Source organism: Notamacropus eugenii, chromosome 3 (genome assembly GCF_028372415.1).
Source record: "Notamacropus eugenii isolate mMacEug1 chromosome 3, mMacEug1.pri_v2, whole genome shotgun sequence".
Classification (NCBI taxonomy): Eukaryota; Metazoa; Chordata; class Mammalia; order Diprotodontia; family Macropodidae; genus Notamacropus; species Notamacropus eugenii.
Genome location: NC_092874.1, coordinates 375,851,182 through 375,869,897, shown reverse-complemented (window position 1 = coordinate 375,869,897; position 18,716 = coordinate 375,851,182). Strand labels below are relative to the sequence as shown.

General features: G+C 36.5%; 1 long non-coding RNA gene across 2 annotated transcripts in view; it reads left to right on the top strand.

Annotated features, from left to right (window-relative positions):
• LOC140497011 (uncharacterized) overlaps nt 1-18,716 on the top strand; it is a 72,324-nt gene that overhangs the window by 37,815 nt on the left and 15,793 nt on the right. For both annotated transcript variants that reach the window (XR_011964499.1, XR_011964498.1), the window contains exon 5: nt 6,858-7,060. This is a non-coding gene — a long non-coding RNA (uncharacterized lncRNA). The remainder of the gene's footprint in view (nt 1-6,857; nt 7,061-18,716) is intronic.

Sequence of the window (18,716 nt, the reverse complement as noted above, 5' to 3'; positions counted from 1 at the left end):
CAGAGGTGTCCCACAGCATTGGGACACCATGAGAAAAAGGCCATGAGAGCCCTGAAGTGTGATAGACATGACTTGTCTTGGCCATATTATCAGTATACTCTAAAATTGTGCCCACTCTTTCAGTTAATGCTATGTATATTTGTGGAGAGTGTGTCCTGAGTTTATAGAGGGACTACTGCATAGCTGCTGTTCCTACTCTGTTGTCTTAGTAAATGCCTTTGCTCCAAGTTAATTATGTCTCCTGGCTGACTATTAAAGTAAAACACACTAGTTGGGACTCATGAAGTAAATCTCTGGGGATCCAGCTTGTAAATCTGTGAGTGCTAAGATGAAAAGGTAGCACCCAGAGAGGATGCTACCCTGTAGGGCTTTCCTTTTGGGAAAAATTTGAGTTTCTTATGCATTTTCAGCAACTTGGATTTTCTACCTCAGGCTCTCCTTGGATACTCTCCTTTTTTTCAACCATAACAAAAACAGCAATTCTAGTTTGTAGGTTTGTTTTTTCTTCTTTTATTTTTGAGTGTAGATGAATAGCCAGTTTTCTGTTGGATCAATTTCTTTTGGATAACTTTTTCAAGCTTGAATGCCTAAATAGGAATACATTTTTGTATTACTATAGCCATTATGAGTATGGAGGCTGATATGAGCAGAAAGGATGCTAAATCCTTTGTATACCAGAGCCCACTGATTTGCTTGGAGTATAAGATGGGGGGTGGGGGGGGTAGGAGAAAACCCATCAGTGTTGGGTTTTTGTTTGTTTGTTTCACTTGTTTATTTCATTTTGTCTTTGAGCAGAACTAAATTCAGGACTTCATCCTAAGCTGATATCTAACCACCAGAAAGTGCCATCCATCAGGTCACTGTCCAGCGTTCCCAAGACATATTTACTTCAGACTTGGCATGGATATTTGTTGTTTAACTTTAATGTGGCCTTTGAGCTATATGGCCCTTTTTTATATGGAAGAATGGAATCATTCCTCCTCTCATATTTGCTACACTAGTTATTTTCTGTTTGTACCATATGTGAAAGTGTACTCTGTTTTTCATAGTGCGAACTTGGTAGAAATGTGGTTCTTGTTGTCAAATGACACCAAGGTAGAAAAGTATGGAGAAACCCTAACTCACAGATTGCTTTTGATTTATGCCTGCTATTAGATAACAAATGAAATAGTTCTTAGTGCCACTTACTGGTGGAAATAAGCAATGACCTGGTGGAAATAAGAATTTCTCATTAATTTCTGTATAGACTGATGGGAAATGCTCCGCACTCTTTGAAGGGAAAATAAGAATGAGAAAGCAGGTTTCATAATCCAAAGATATGTTAGAGCTCAGCTAGCTCTTACCTCCCTTTTAATAGAGGAGAGAATTAGGTCTAGAGAGGTCAAATGATTGCCTGACCTGCTCAAGAAGTATCAGTGGCTTCCTATCACCTGTAGGATAAAACATGGGATCCTGTGATTAACCTTTAAAACCTTTTGCAGTCTACCTCCAACCTATCTTTCCAGACTGATTTCACGCTATCTCTCCTCATGCATTCTGTATTTCAGTCAAACTGGTGTATTTGCTGGCCCCTGTGCGTGGCATTCCACTTCTTACCTTCATACCTTTGCATAAATTGGAATGTTATCCCTTTTCATCCTTTCTTTTTAGAATCCACATATTCTTTCAAGACTCAACTGAAGTGCCACACCCTTCCCACACAAGACTTTCCCTAATTTTCTAAGTTGTTCTGAATTATTTTCTATCTTCTTTATCACATGCACTTTGTTTTCTTCTAGTAGAATATAAGTTTTTTGAGGGTATAGATTATCTGGTTTTCCTTGGTATTCCCCATACCTAACACAGTCTTGGCACAGAGCAATCCCTAAATTACATGCTTGTTATAGTCACTAGAATTTGCACCAAAAATAAAAAGCAAAGCTAAGACTTAAAACCAGATCATTAGGTTCCAAAACCAGGGTTCTTTCCTATAGCTTACTTCCATATTTATTGCTATGTAGCTTAGATGCTTTAAGAAAGTATTTGCCCATCTTCAATAAACATTTCTTTAGTTATGTTAAACCAGTCCAAATACTCTTTGGAAGTTCAAGGAATTGTTTTGATTTAGTTCAATTCAACAAATCTATTGTTTAAATGTCTATTCTGTGTAATGTACTGTATTAGGCACTGAAGACATAAAAAAAGTTAGAAATAAAATCTCAGTTTTCTCTTCTGTAAAATGGGCAGAATGGCTTTTAAATCTTCTAAGATACCTTCCAAATCTGTGCTGTTATAATGGTTATTGTTGTTGCTCGCTGCTGTGTTTTAAAAGTATGCCCACTTTTGAAAATGGCCAAGGCAGATTGGATTTCCTTAGCTTCTCAGAGCTATTCAAGCTCCTAGCAGAAACTAGCAAATAGGTTCTGAGGTTGATAAAGTTTTCAAACTCAGTGTGATTTCCTGAGTTTCCATTTCCCCCTCCCTCATGTTAGCCCTCCATGAGTTTCTATTGGAATATTTCATTACAGACATGGCTTGTATCACGCTCATTTTTGGATTATCCATGACAGGTACCCACCATGGTATCTTGAGCACAGTAGGTTCTCAATAAATGTAGTTAAATGAATGAATCTTTTTGTTTTACATAGAATTTTGATATGTTTCCTACCATTTTGATCTGAATTCTCTTTTCTCCTTAACTCAGTTGTCATAAATTTTAAGTCTTTCTTTACCACTTTTTTTTCCCTCTCCCTTCCCATTCTTAGAGCTTTTGACTGAAGCCACTAGAGGGTGACATGATAACACACAGATAAGTAGGATAATAATGCCAGTCTATTTCTAAGAAATCAGATTAGGAGGAAAAACAAACACAACCAAATGCATTACCCTAAGATAATGACTGCTAGATTGTTAGACTGAAGCAGATGGGAAATGAGGAATTGGAAGACTGGAAAGTACTATTGGTACACAACAATCAAGACATATTCACCCAACTGGTCTTAGTTTCTCTATCTGTAGAATGGGAATGCACGTAGTGGAGGCAGCTAGTGCTTCAGTGGATAGAGTATTGGGTCTGGAGCCAGGAAGACGTGAGTTCAAATTTGATCTCAGATACTCACTAGCTGTACGACCCTGGGGAAGTCACTTAACCTCTATTTACTTTAATCTACTGGAAAAGAAAATGGCAAGCAACTCCAGAATAAATTTACCAAGGAAACCTCATATAGAGTCACAAAGAATGACACATGAATGAATAATAATAGCAACAATGTATATAATAAGAACTATGGAAATAGAGAAAGGGCTTGGAATGGAAAATCAGCTCTGCTATTTATCATCTTTGTGACCTTGAGTGGGGGAAAATAATTTAACTATGCTAGGCTTGAGTTTCTTCATTTGTAAAATTAGGTACCAGATCAGAAGTCCTTAACCTGAGGTCTGTGAATTTAAAAAAATGTTAAGTATATTTTAATGTGATTGGTTTCCTTTTTAATGTTATGTATCAAAAACATTATTCTAAGAAAGGGTTAATGAACTGTCAAAAAAAAGTCCAATGCATAATACCCTAAAAGATGAAAAACCCAGAACAGATGATTTCCTAGGTACATTCTGTTTCTAAATCTATATTATCATACTCAGATTTACTCTTTCATTCCAGTTAGGGAGTAACTGGTTTTAATGAGGGAACACGTAAGCAACACCTTTACTACACAAGAAAACAATGTATAACAAAACAGTAATTATTTTGATAAGTATTCAAGCAAGTTAGAGTCCTAGCATAAATAAAGCATAATTGATTAAGGCACAAATCTTAATACAGTAATACCCTCATGAGCAAATTTTCCAGAGATGAAACCCCTTTATATAGTCAGTCATTTAAAAAGCAAACCAAAAAAAAACAAATTCATAAATCATAAAACCAAGAAAGTCTCCATAAATCATGTGAAGTAGAACTCCTTCCTTATAGCTAGGTGACAGAAATACTTCCCAGCTGAGCTGGATGCAGGCCTGTGGTACCAATGGGGCCCTAGAAAGCGCTTTGGGGCACGAATACCTGGAAGGAACAGTAGTGAGGGGAGGGCATGAATTCCTGTGGGGACTTTATTTGACAAACATTGGTTAAATATCCACTTTATGGCAAGTTAAAAGACTTAAGGAAAATTCTCCATTGTGTAGGGCAGAGAATTTTTTTGTAGGATTTGAATACAATTTATAGGATATAGATAACAATTTTAAGAGTATTGAGAATTATGAGAGAGAAAAGGAGCATAAAGTTTTGAAAATAAAATATTAGACTGAAAAGAAAATCCCTGAAAAGGAAATCCCAAATCAACAATCCCCAGCCCATATATCCACTTTCCTATCTCTACAAAAATGTTTACAAGTAATCTATACATGTATTGACAGAGTAGGGCAATTAGGTGATACAGTGGATAGAGCTCTGAGATTGGAGTCAGAAAGATTCATCTGCATGAGTTCAAATCTGGCCTTAGATACTTAGTAGCTGTGTGACCCTAGGCAAGTCATTTCACCCTATTTGCCTCAGTTTTCTCATCTGTAAAATGAGCTGCAGAAGGAAACAACAAAGCACTTTAGTATCTTTGTCAAGAAAAATCCCCAAAGGCATTACAAAGAGTTGGACATAACTGAAAATGACTAAACAACAAAACTGAGAACATTCCTGAAGGTTTGAAGAGAGAAAACCAGGAAAATTGTTGCAAGTGATACTCTGCAGTAGATCAAACCTTTAGAGAAGAAAATTGTAGAGAACATGCAATTCCACTCTACTTATTAGTTTGTTGTCTATTAAAAATTATTTGGTGCAGTAAAATGATGCTTTGTGGGTTACCTTCCAAACAGCTTCTCCTGTGCATATATTAAAATCATATAAGATTTCTTGAAACTTGTAACAATGTAGGTTTTCCCCTCAGTCCTGACACTAATAATATCAAGAACATCATGAAATTAAAAGCATATATATGTTTCCACAGTCATCAATGCTTTTCACACAACATTTCACACAAGGAATTGCGCTCTCTCTCTCTCTCTCTCTCTCTCTCTCTCTCTCTCTCTCTCTCTCTTTCTCTCTCTCTCTCTCTCATTCCTGTCCCTCTTAGAATTAATAAAGGCAATTCAGTACAGTGGAAGGACATTTGCTCTGGAGTCACTTGGATTCAAATCCTACCTTTGACACTTACTACTTGTTTGACTTTGGATAAATTATTTATGGGCCTCAGTTTCCTTATCCTGAATATCAGGGAATTAGTCTAGATGGTCTCTGAGATCCCTTCCAGTTTTAGAGTTATGCTCTTATAATGAAATACATTAAAATTCATCAAAGAGTTAATTTTCCATTCCTTTCCCCCTTTTTATTGAATCTGAAGATCTAATGCAGTGTGTGATAAAAACCATTTGGTGTTTCCTGTTTAGCTTTTGGAAAATTATTCAGTCCTTCTATAATTTAGAGTTGGAAGAGACATTAGAGACAATCCAGTCTAATGTTATCATTTTACTAGTGAGGAAACTGAGGCCAGGTGAAGTATAGTGATTTCCAGCAGAGCCTGGACTCAAATTCAGGTCCTAAGACTCTTTCCATTACTAGTGCTTTCCCATGACAGCATTATGTCCTCTCTGAGCCAGAACACACACATTTTGTCACAAACCAGTAGTAGTTCCATTCATAAGAAAAAATATTTAGAACACTCAGCATTATATTAAATGGAAAAAAATTGGCAAACATTTTATTATTACTATTATCACATAACTATATCCTTATCTAAGGTTTTCATAGTATTTTTCTTATACCAACTCTTGGAAGAAAGTAAGGCCTGTGTAACTCTCACTTCACAGTCAGCAAAAGTGAATGTCTCTCTGAGGAGTAAAATGAATCATCCAAGGTAATAGTAAGTATCTGAGGCAGGATTTCACAAATCCCAATAGGTTGTGACCTCTGTAACATGGTTGTTTCAATGAGTGGGTAGCTGAAGAATGATAATGCCTTGGTGTTTTCAGCAGACCAAGTTGTTTTCTTTGTCCCAATGTTCAGATCATGGGTATATTGCAGAAAGGGTGCCATTAAACTCAACTACATTTCACAGGCTTTATCTTACTCCACAGTTGCTAGTGAGTCAGAGATGAGTGTGGAATAGCAGTTGACAGTGGAATTTGGTTTGCTATTAGTGTCAGATCATCACAGTATTTAGAGAAAAGAGACATGTTTGAGGCAAAAGCCTGACTATTCCACAAGAAATAACATTGGCCTTTCCCCTTGAAAATAAATGAAACTCCTGGTAAACAATCCAGACTGATTTAAATCTCTGAGCTGAAAGAGACCTCAGAGGTCAACTTATCCAACCTTCATATGAACTAAAATTGCCTTTACCATATTCAAGACAAGGCAGCCCATTCTGATTCTGGACATTTCTAATCATTGGGTGGGAGGGGAGCGAGCCACCAAACAAATGAAGTCTATTTCCTTCTTCCATATGACAAACCTAAAAATAGTTGGATCATGTCCTAATTATGACTACTCTTCTCCAAGCTACGTATCCTAAGTCTCCTCAATTGACTGAACCATCAAAAGATAATCCCCTTTCCATTCCTATTACCCCTGTTGGATGAATTCAACTTTTCTGAAACCTTTCATTGTTTGAAGAACTATAACAAGGATAGAATGACCAAGGTTTTGTCAAAGGGCATCAAAGTTAAAGGGTATAAAAATTTTAATGATACTAAAAGATAGTACAATTTCAAAATTTACCTTCATATTTTAATAGTGTTTATGTTTCGCCTGTAATGTAGAAACAGCAGCTTTGCAACTAGCTAGCAAAAAGTATTAAATTAAAAGTCTAACAGAAGCTCTATTTGCTTCCTTCTAGTTCTGTATATCAGTTGAGCTCCCTTAGCTCAGTCCCACCTTGTTCCATCTTCACTCAGATGTGATGCTCCCGGTAGTGGCCTTACACTGCAGAGAGGTGTTCCAGTATCTTGATCTCCATCCCAAACGATTTTGCCCTTCAGCCCCTCTCCATGTGAGGACCTGTGTCATCCTATTCAACTGAATTTATCCTTGCTGCTTCTGGTATCATTTTAACATTATTGATTACAAAGTTGTTTTCGGGTATATTTCCTCTTTGTGTTGTTTCCCCAGGTACCAAAATTGCTAATTATAGATCGGTCAATTTGTGTGGGTTTTTGAGTATGTTCTGTGTGTCTATGTGTGTGTGTATGTGTGCGTGTATATGTGTATGTTTATGTGTGTATATAAGGGAAGTTATATAGAACTCCTAATAAATAGTTTGTTTCATTATATTATAGACTGGGTATTTTAAGATTATTTGAAGTCATGAAAACTTTATATTTCTTAAAAATTCAAGAAATCTTGAGCAAACAGTAAAGTTTTAGTGTTATATAATACTAATAGTTATAAAGCAAAATTTATTCCAGTTATATACATGTTAAGAGGAAGACTGAAATAAAAATTATTTATACTAACATTAATATAAATATTAAGGAAGAGTTGAAAGTGGAAGTTGTGGGTATTATTATAAAGTTTTAATCCTTCCTTATCCTAGATGAAAAAGAATAAATGTAATTCATTCCCCCTCTCACCCTAACTCCCTGTTCTGTAGCAACTCGGGTATAATCTTCTTTCTGGCTGAGCAGTACTTGGATACAAATATATCACTATAGGACAGGGGTTCCTAATCTATGTCCCATAGACTCTCAAAGGATTTTGTGGATAGATTTCAGAGGGTCCATGAACTTGGATGGAAAAAAAAACCCAATTACATCTTTATTTCAATGTACTGTAATTGTTTTCATCTGTGATCTAATGTATTTTATTTTATACATTTAAAAACATTAGTCTGAGAAGAGGTTTCTAACAGCTTCCAAAAGATTCTATGACTCAACAAAAGTTAAAAACTCATGTTCTAGATGAAGGTATAATTTGGAGGCAAAATAAAAAAGAATTGGGTACAGAAATTTTATCACCTGAACCTAAAATTTGCAAAAGTTAAATAGTTTCACAAAAATCTAAAACTCTGTCCTCATAGAGATTATACTCTACATGTACACAGATAAATGATGACCAGACAACCTGAGGAATGAGAGAACATTAACAAGGAAGCAAAAGGTGGTACTGTGACATTTGCTAGCCTTATTGCACACTCTCTTTCCATTATACTCTTATAAAAGCTCTTCAATATACTCCAAGTGGCATTCTCACACATCGCTCTGTGCCTTTACAAAACACCGGTTGTTCCCTAAGCCTGGAATTCACTTTTTCCCCACCTCACAAAAGATTTATTAAATAAATGTGAGGCAATTTGTGGAGGGGGAGGGCACTGGCATTTGAGAGCATCAGGGAAGGAGGAGATGGTACGTGAATTGAGTTCTGAAGAAAACAGGGATCCTAGGAGGTGAAGGTAAGGAGGGGATGTGTCTTAGGCATGATGTACAATGAGTGTAAAGATATACTGAAAGATAGAGTGTCGTGTGTGAGGAACAGCAAAAAATTAGTCTGTTGGATCACAGAATATAGAAAGAAGAACGGTGATGTATGAGAAGCCTGGAAAAGTAGATTGAAAACAAGATGTGGAAGATTTTAAAAACTAAACAGGTGGGACTATGAGAAGAGAGGCACATTGAAGCATTGTGGTTGGAACTGTGAATCAGCACAGTAATTCTGGAAAATAATTTGAAAATGCACAAAAAGAGTAAAAAAAAAAAAATGCCCATACTCTTTGAATTAGAGATTTTACTCCTAATTATATACCCCAGTACCACCTTTTGCTTCCTTGTTAATGTTCTCTCATTCCTCAGGTTGTCTGGTCATCATTTATCTGTGTACATGTAGAGTATAATCTCTATGAGGACAGAGTTTTAGATTTTTGTGAAACTATTTAACTTTTGCAAATTTTAGGTTCAGGTGATAAAATTTCTGTATCCAAGTATATATCCTCCTTGACAAGGAGGAAAACTCTATATTCCTTCAAATATTCATGGTGGCATTATGTGTATATATGTGTATGTGTGTGTGGGTTGGGTGGGTGGAGTAGCAGTAAAGAACTGGAAACAAAATTGATCCTCATTGATTGGCTAAACAAATCACAGTGCATGATTTTAATGAAATATTACTGCTATTAGAAATGACAAATAAAAGGAATATAAAGATACATAGAAAGCGAAAATAAATGTTGCAAATTACAAAAAAGAATAAGCAAGAATGACATTTTAAAAAAAGATGAAAAAATACCTCCTCTACTCTTTCACAGAGAGAGAGAATTTCATGGATGTGTAACTTTGCATTTATGGTCAAGTTTTATTTTTCAATGTATTGATTGGCTTGGATGTTTTTTATTCATTTTCCTCTTCTTTACTAAAAAAATTGTTTTATGGAATGGCTGTCTGGGAGTGGTGAGGAAGAAGGGTATGAGGAAAATTTTTGATAGAAAAACAATAAATATCAGTAACACTTTATTCGCAAAAAGTCAGGCTGAGGAGTTTATATTTTATCCTGAAGTCAATAGAAAGTCAACTGTCTTGTGCTGAGACCCTGGAAAATGCAGGCAGAGACAGAGAGAAAGAGAAAGAGAGAGAGAGAAAGAGAGAGAGAAAGAGGAATGACATCCATTTGAATTAATGAATTATATTCTTTTCATCTTTTATTAAAAGTCAATTAATTTTTATTGAATTTTATGTTTCACCAGTTTTTTTATTCAATCAATAAACATTTATTAAGTGCCTACTATGTATCAGGGTCTATACTAGATACTGGCAATACAAACATGAATGAAACTCACCCTGTGCTTACTTTCCAATTGGGCACACAACAGATACTCCTATAAGCACATAGAGAATAAACATAAAGAGAATAAATACAGAGTAGTTAAATACAAGGTCATTTGGGAGGGAGGAAATCAGCAAAGGCTTCAGCAGCAACTTGATGGAAGAGAAGGATACTATGAGGTTGAGGGAAGCAGGGGATACATTACATTCCACAGGCGTATTCAAATCCTGAACTTTAATCACTAGACTGGCCTGGGTTAGGCAAGAGCCTGAATCATGTAAGTAGAGAGAAAGAAAAAGAAGATATAGAAAAGACAAGATCTGGCAACTGATTGGATGGCCTAACGAGTTGTGGAAGGGTGAGGAATCCAAAGTTGGAAACTTAGGTGATTGAAAAAATGGTGATGTTTTGGATAGAAATGGGCAAGTATGGAAGAGCAGTGGCTTTTGAGAGGAGATGCTGAGTTGTGAGAAGCACCCTTGACTTTATCTCCTCCTCTTCTTCTTTTGACCTTTGAGGTAATACCATTTCTGATGATGATTTCTGTTGGAACTTTATCTAAAGAGCTGTTTGCCACAGATGTCCTTTCCTCCCATTTCCCCTCCCAGCCTCCTGACCAAAGGTTTTGCTGTAGACCTACTGGAATGGTTTGGCTTTTATTTACCGGCTTAATTACAAAAAAAAAAATCTGCCAGGCAACTAATTTTCTCATTATAGTGCCATAAGGAGCCATTTGCTTGTGAGGGAGAATGACAAAGCTTAAAAGGAGATCACATGAATTTTTCGGACTTGGCAAGGACAAGATTGGAATGAGATTCAACCACTGTTTGCCTCATTAGTAGGAGGTGATTCTGGGCCCAGATTCCTCACTCAAATTCCAGGACCTTAAACAGTGACTAGAATACAAAATCTTTGTTCATTAATGTTTTAATTGACTGGTCAGGTTAAAGATGACAGAGAGGCCTTATATCTTGTTTTAAGATAAGTGATAGATGACAGGGGTTCACTTATATTAATCTAAAGAATCAAAAAGTGTCCCAAATGTTAGGCTATCAGAAATGGGAAATGCTAAGACTATATCCATATAGTAAATTTCCATGTCTGCAATTTGGAACTATGTACATCTCAAGAGCTGTCACTTTTGTTGGGCAAGGAGAGTTCTATCTTGACTCTCTATTACTTCCAAGATGAAGTTCAAACTTCTTTATCTGGCATTACAGACTGGTTCAAGCGTACATTTCCATCCTTATTACATATTATTTCCCTTCCCTTTCTCTATGATCCAGTCAAACTGTTCATCTCACACGTGATACTCTTGTCTTCCATCTCGCTGCCTTGCAAGAGTGGCGGTCAAGTCTGTAATGCACTTCCTTCTCACCTCTGTCTCTTAGAATCCCTGCTTTCTCAGGGAAATAATATATACTATGACCACAACAATGCAAAGGGAGAGAATGTCAATAATAATACATTCAAAACAATGCTTCAAAATTATATTGACCATTGTCCCCAAAGAAGAGATTTGAAAAGATACCTCCCTTTGCAAAGGTAAGGAGGCATGACACTAAAACACTGCATATAATTTCAGGTAGATTTTTTTCTTTTTCTTTTTTGGTTGTTTAATCTCATTTAAAAAATGTATTTACTTTTAGTTTTCAACATTCACTTCCACAAGATTTTGAGTTTCAAATTTTCTCCTCATCTCTCCCCTCCTCCACCCCAAGATTATATCCACTCTGATTACTCCTTCCCCCAATCTCCTCTCCCTTCTCCCTCTCCCCTACCTTCACTAATCCCCTTCCCCTTCTATTTTTCTGTGGATAGAGTAAGACAGATATCTATAACCCATTGCCTGTATATCTTATTTCCCAGTTGCACATAAAAACAATTTTTAACATTTGTTTTTAAAAATTTGAGTTCCAGATTCTCTCCTTTCCTCCCTTCCCATCTACCCACCCTCAATGAGAAAGCAAGCAATTCGATATAGGTTATACATGTATAGTCATACAAATACTTCCATAGTAGTCATGCTGTGGAAGACTAACTAGCTTTTCCTCCATCCTATTCTGACTTCTGTTTATTCTGTTCTCTCCATTGGTACTGTCCCTCCTCAAACATGTTTGCTTCTGATTACCTAGTGTCCCATTCTGCCCTCCCTTCTATCACTCCCCAGCCCCCCAGCCCCCCTCTCCCCAATCCCCTTTCCTCCTACTTTCTTGTAGGGTAAGATAGATTTCCTTACTCAATTGAGTGTGTATGTTATTTCCTCCTTAAGCCAAATCTGATAAGAATAAGGTTCACTCATTCCCTCTTACCTTCCTCCTCTTCTCTTCCAATGTAAAAGCTTTTTTTTTGACCCTTTTATGTGAAATAATTTATCCCATTTTACCTCTCCCTTTCTCCTTCTCCCAATACATTCCTCTCTCATACCTTAATTTTATTTTTTAGGAATCATCCCTTCATATTCAACTCACCATGTGCCCTCTGTCCATATATATATATGTGTGTGTGTGTGTGTGTGTGTGTGTGTGTGTGTGTATGTAATTTATATACACACATATGTATACATGTATATATATACACACATATGTATACATGTGTATATATATATATGTGTGTGTGTGTGTGTGTGTGCATGTGTTTATATTCCCTTCAATTATCCTAATACTGAGAAAGGTCTCATAAGTTGCAAATATCATCTTTCCATGTAGAAATGTAACCAATTCAACTTTAATAAGTCTCTTATGATTTATCTTTCCTGTTTACCTTTTCATGCTTCTCTTGATTCTTGTATTTGAAAGTCAAATTTTTTCTTTAGCTCTTGGTTATTTTTTTACTCAAGAATACATTAAATTCCTCTATGTCCTTGAATATCAATTTTCCCCCCTCATTGATTACACTCAGTTTTGTTGTGTAGGTGACTCTTGGTTTTAATCTTAGTGCCTTTGACCTCTGGAATATCATATTCCAAGCCCTCCAATTCCTTGTTATAGAAGCTGCTACATCTTCTGTTATCCTGATTGTGGTTCCACAATACTTGAATTATTACTTTCTGCCTTCTTTCAATATTTTCTCCTTGACCTGGGAACTCTGGAATTTGGCTATAATATTCTTGAGAGGTTTCTTTTTGGAATCTCTTTCAGAAGGTGATCAGAGGATTCTTTCCATTTCTATTTTACCCTCTGGTTCTAGAATATCAGGGCAGTTTTCCTGGATAATTTCTTGAAAGATGAGGTCTAGGCTCTTTTTTGATCAGGTATTCCAATAATTTTAAAATTATCTCTCCTGGATCTATTTTCCAGGTCAACGGTTTTTCTAATGAGATACTTTACATTGTCTTCTGTTTTTTCATTTTTTGGTTTTGTCTTATCATTTATTGATTTCTCATAAAGTCTTTATCTTCCATTTGCTCCATTCTAATTTTTAAGGAATTATTTTCTTCAGTGAGCTTTTGGACATCCTTTTCTATTTGAGCAATTCTTCTTTTTAAGGCATATTTCTCCTCATTGACTTTTTGGACCTCTTTTGCCATTTGGTCTAGTTTATGTTTTAAGGTGTTGTTTTCTTCAGTATCTTTTGGGTCTCCTTTAGCAAGCTATTGACTCATTTTTTCATGATTTTCTTTCATCACTTTAATTTCTCTTCCCAATTTTTCCTCTACATCTCTTCCTTGATTTTCAAAATGCCTTTTGAGCTCTTCCATGACTTGAGATCAATTCATATTTTTCTTGGAGGCTTTGAATAGAGGAGCTTTGACTTAGTTGTCTTCTTTACAGTGTATGTTTTGATCTTCCTTGTTGCCAAAGTAAGTTTCTATAGTCTGAAGTTTTTTTCCAGTGTTTGTTCATTTTCCTAACCAATTATTTGACTTTTAACTCTTTGTTAAGGTAGGGCTCTGCTTCCAATGTGGAGGGTTCACTATCTCAAGCTTCAGGGGTTTTGTGCAGCTGTTTTCAGAGATACTTCTAGGAAGCTGTAAACTTTCATTTCTTCCAAGGTGGTATGATCTAAAGAGAGAGGTTTCCTCCTCTCCTGGCCTGTGCTGTGGTCAATGAGTGACCATAAGCATTCTTTTCTGCCCTAGAACTGTGAGGAGTGTTTGCTCTTCACTGTTGCCACAGAGTTTACTATGCCAGTGTTCCTCCTCACCCCAAGACTGCCACCCAGTTCCAAGTATGTACAAAGTAATAAAATCCTAGCCAAGTGCCAACAAAGAGAGTCCTTTAATTTCCTTCTAATCAGTTGTTTAATACCCTTACCATTCAGGGGCTGAGGGTTCCAGAAGAGACTGCTGCCATTGCTTCAGCTGCTCCCCAGGGCTGTACTGGCGCCAGGGCTGGACTGCACTTCTCTCTTACCCATATCTGACAGACCTTTCTTACTGACCTTCTAAGTTGTCTTTGGCATTTGTGGGTTGGGAACTCTGTAAACCACCACAGCTTCCTGCAATGCAGGCCCTTGAGGCTTGCTCTGAGTTTTCTGGGGCCCAGTATGTGCTAGAGTGTTTTGCACTGGACTGCATTCCTCTCCCAGCCCACTGCAACAGACCTTTCCTGTCGACCTTTCAGGTTGTCTTGGGCCAGAAATTTGTTTAACTCTGTCTTTTATGGGGGTTCTGCTGCTCTAGAATTGTTTCAGAGTCATTTTTTACTGTTATTTGGAGAGATTTGAGGGAGAGCTTAGACAAGTCCTTGTCTTTACTATCTTGGCTCCACCAGGCAAACTTTTTTCAATATGGTGATTGGTTGCTAAACTTTTCACTCTTTCCTTTATCTTTTAAAATTTTGTTGTCATAAGAGATGAGAGAAAGATACAGGTGGTTAAGTAAATAATGTAAAAACAAAATATAATGGGGGGACTAGTCAATGAGGACACACTCCTTAGAGTGTGCACATTGTACTCTGATGGTTTCCATCCACCACATAAAACTTTGGGGAAAGCTAGTGATAGACAAGTAGGCTTCAGGAAAGTCTCCTTTCACTTGCTTCGGAAACGTTTGGCATAAGAGTAGAGAACTTCCACATATATCCTTGTATATGCCAGTCTCTCAAAAGAAAGATGGCATCAAAGGAGGAACCTGAGATTTGGAATCAGAAGACCTTGGTTTGAATTCTTTCTCTTCAACTTACTATCTGTGTGACCTTGGGTGAGTCATTTTCTGGATCTCAGTCTCCTCATCTGTAACATGAGGGTGATGGTCTCAGTAGTCTTCAAGGTCCTTTACAATTCTAAAGCTATATGGGGCATGAATTAACTCTAAAATGTGGAATCTGGAGACTTGGAAACACAGAAGTAGTTTCTTGATGTTTTGGAGTTCTTTGTAGGAGATTTTGGGGAAAATCAGTCTTTGAATAATTTTATAATCTGTTACTGAGCTAAGAATCCTGACTCTCTCTAAGCTTTGCTTGTATTTTGCTTTTGATAGATTTAAATGCTGCCTTCTTAGAGGTGGAGAAACTATCCTGTTGGTATAGCAGCTTCTGAACTTCCCCACTGTATTCATCAAACCAATCTTGGTGTTTGTGAGTAAGAAAGCAGATGAAATTCAGTTTTATGCTGATGGTAACAATCCAAAGTGCTTTTATGATTCCCTGAAAGCTATTTATGAACCAAAAACCTATAGTGCATCACAACTATTCAGTGCTGATGAAGCCAAATTGATTAGTGATAAGGATTTGATCCTAGAGAGATGGGCTGAACACTTCCATAGTGTTCTTAACAGACCATCATCAATCAATGCTGAGGCCACTGACCATTTACCTCAGATACCATGCCAGGAAGCTGAATTGCTTCCATTTGAACTGTCTTACGAAGATTCTGAGGATCACTTGGCAGGATGAGGTACCAGACACTGAAGTCCTTGCTCAAGCTTAACTGTCAAGCATTCAAACTATGCTTCAGAGAGTGCAACTTTGATGGGCTGGCCACGTTGTTTGAATGCAAAATATATGCTTACTACAAAGACTGTTTTATAGAGAACTCACATGGGGCAGGTGATCACATGGTGGCCAGAAGAAGCAATACAAAGACACTCTCAAGATGTCTCTCAAGACCTTTGGATTTGACTGTGCAACATGGGAGACACTGGCACAGGACTGCTCAGCATGGCATTTCCCACATCAGAAAAGGTGCTGTGTTCTTTGAGCAAAGCAGAATTGAGACAGCACAAAGGAAACATAGGATACATAAATTGGGAGTATCCACCCCAAATACTCATGTGGATTCTCTGTGCCCAACCTGTGGTAGAGCATTTAGAGCTCATATTGGTCTGATCAGTTACAGTCAGGCACACTGTAACTTCACTTTATTATGGTGATGTCATTTTGGTCCCCTTCAAAGACGAAGGACAATAACCAGCACCAGAATCTGATACCAGACCTTTTCTTGGGATCAGAGGAGGCAGTGTTGATATCTTGTATAGCAATGGCCACAGAGAGATTCCTCTAGATATCTCTATTATTCTTAATATAAGCAATAATGTTCCTTTAGAAGACTCCAAGGCCAATGAAAAATTCATGTTCAGAATCAGACTTCATCATTAATGACCCATCTGTGCATTTACAGTGGTAGGCCCTTCATATAATGACTTGAAAAGATTCATAGAGTCTCACAGTGGGCAGATTTGGTCTATGTTCTGCCCAGGTTGCAGTTTCATAAAATAAGTATCATCTTCCTCTTCAATAACCCTTTATTTACACTGTATATATCTTGTACATAAATAGTTGTTTGCATGCTATCTGTACCATTAGAATGCAAGTTATATGAGGGCAGGGACCATTCCCCCCCATTCTTGGTATATCCAGGCCTTAGCATACAGTCCCTGGTACATAGTAAGTGCTTAATAAATGTTTGTTGATGATGATGATTCTTATGCAGAAATAAACATGTCGTAGAGAATTTTTCCAAACAAAAAATTTTTATGCTCTCTCACTCATTTATTATTTATTTTGTTGTTGAACATATTTTAGTTTTCTTTAATTAGTTTGTATCCAGATACAAATTTCAGTGAAATGCAAAGATAAATGAGTGAATGAGTGAATGAAAAAGTATGTATTGTGTTTACAATGTTCCAGGTACTATCTTAAATGCTAGGCATACAAGCAAAACAAAACTTAGTAGAATGTCTCCTTTAAGAGGAAAATAAAGGGGTTGTTAGAGTTGTTTTCATTATATACTCCCAAGATGAAAAGAAACAGCATTTTATGACATTCTTTCCTTTCCTATGATGAATGTAAAAAAAAGTAACTATGAATATAATTGTAACTGATACTCTATCTTCAACTGAAGATTTTTAAAAAATAGAGAAATTCTTTGAAGAACTTGACGTGAATCTCCTAAGCACCTCAACATATAGCTTGATACTAGGTGATTCATTGTGAAAGTGGGCACAGGGTGGATAAGCAAAAAAGATATTGAGAAGTACCATCTGCAATTAAGAAATGAAAAAGGTCTTTGGTTTGAAGATTACTCAGGAACCCCAATCTGAATATAATGAATACTTTTTCAAAAAATGAAGAATCAGAAAGTGCTGAACATGGCCAGTACTGGACACTATGACACAAATTAAATTACCTATATCAGAACAGATTGGATTCGACATGAAAGCCATTTCTGAATCAGTTGAATATACACAGTCCAATCACCGACTGGTGAAAATCAAGACCAAATTAGGGGAAAGAATAAAGATGAGAAAATAAGACACTATGCTTTTACACCAGCTTCAACCTTATGCATTTAAACAAATTGCTAACTCTGAAAATGGGAGAAGAATAAAGATAAAAATACTGAAACTATCATCAATTTTTAGAAAAGTTAAATTGCTATAAAGCAGAAGTTACGTCACAGAGACCAAATAGATCTGAAATGACTTCAGCCAGCAAACATTTGATCTCTTTACTGAACAGAGAAACATAGCAGCCAGGGGAGCATCACCAGTTTATAATATAATTTCATTCTCAAAATCACATAGGGTAAGATGAAGGATAGATGTAGATAACCACTTTAAAAATAGCAAAAAAGAGTGGAAGGGAAAAGGAAAATGAGAAAAGTTTGCATAAAACCCAATTAACTCAGATAATTTTCAGAGTATTTATAGATGAAACCAGAAAAAGAGCAACAAATAGGTATTAAATTGAATACCAGTGTTTACTATAGCAATCTATTTGAATCGTTGATGGTAATTGGGTTCTAATACTTCAGTGCTATGAGTTATTTGAGGAATTAGTTAAGAAGATTAATTTGGGAGGACTGGTTGGACATAAACAAATGTGTTCAGAAGAAATTTTTGCTGGAGGTGACAATTTTAAAGGCATCCAAGAATCATTCTCTTTTGAATTAACTTTATTTAAAATTTTTTATCGGTCTTTTTTTATAGCACTCATTTTCTAATGTATACCCCTGTTCCCATCTAATAGCATTTGTTCTGCTAAAAAGGAAAATCAGTTAAGCAAAACTACCTAATACAATGGCCAGATATTCTAGTCTATACAACATTTGTTAGCAGTAGTTAACAACCCACCAGCCTAGAGGGTGTGTGTGTGTGTGTGTGTGTGTGTGTGTGTGTGTATTTGTGTGTGTTTCATTATCTGTTCAAGTAAAGTAGTATAGTACAATGGAAAGAACACTGAATTTGGAGTCTTGAGGACCTGGGTTTGAATTCCAGTTCTGCCATTCATTACCTAGACAAATCAACTAGTCTCTCTAGACCTTGGCCTTCATTTTATAAATGAAGATGATCTTTGAGGTTCTTTCTAACTCTGAATCTATGATCCTGTACTAATGATATTGGTCAGGAATCAAGTTTAAAGGCATTTCCAGGAGAGAAAGATTCCAAAATATTGGAAAATATATACAACAGTATTTTAATCAACATGTTAGCAACTACTGTCCCAAGTTCTATTGAATATAGACTAAAGAGGTCTATGCATGTATAGAGGCTATGCTTCTT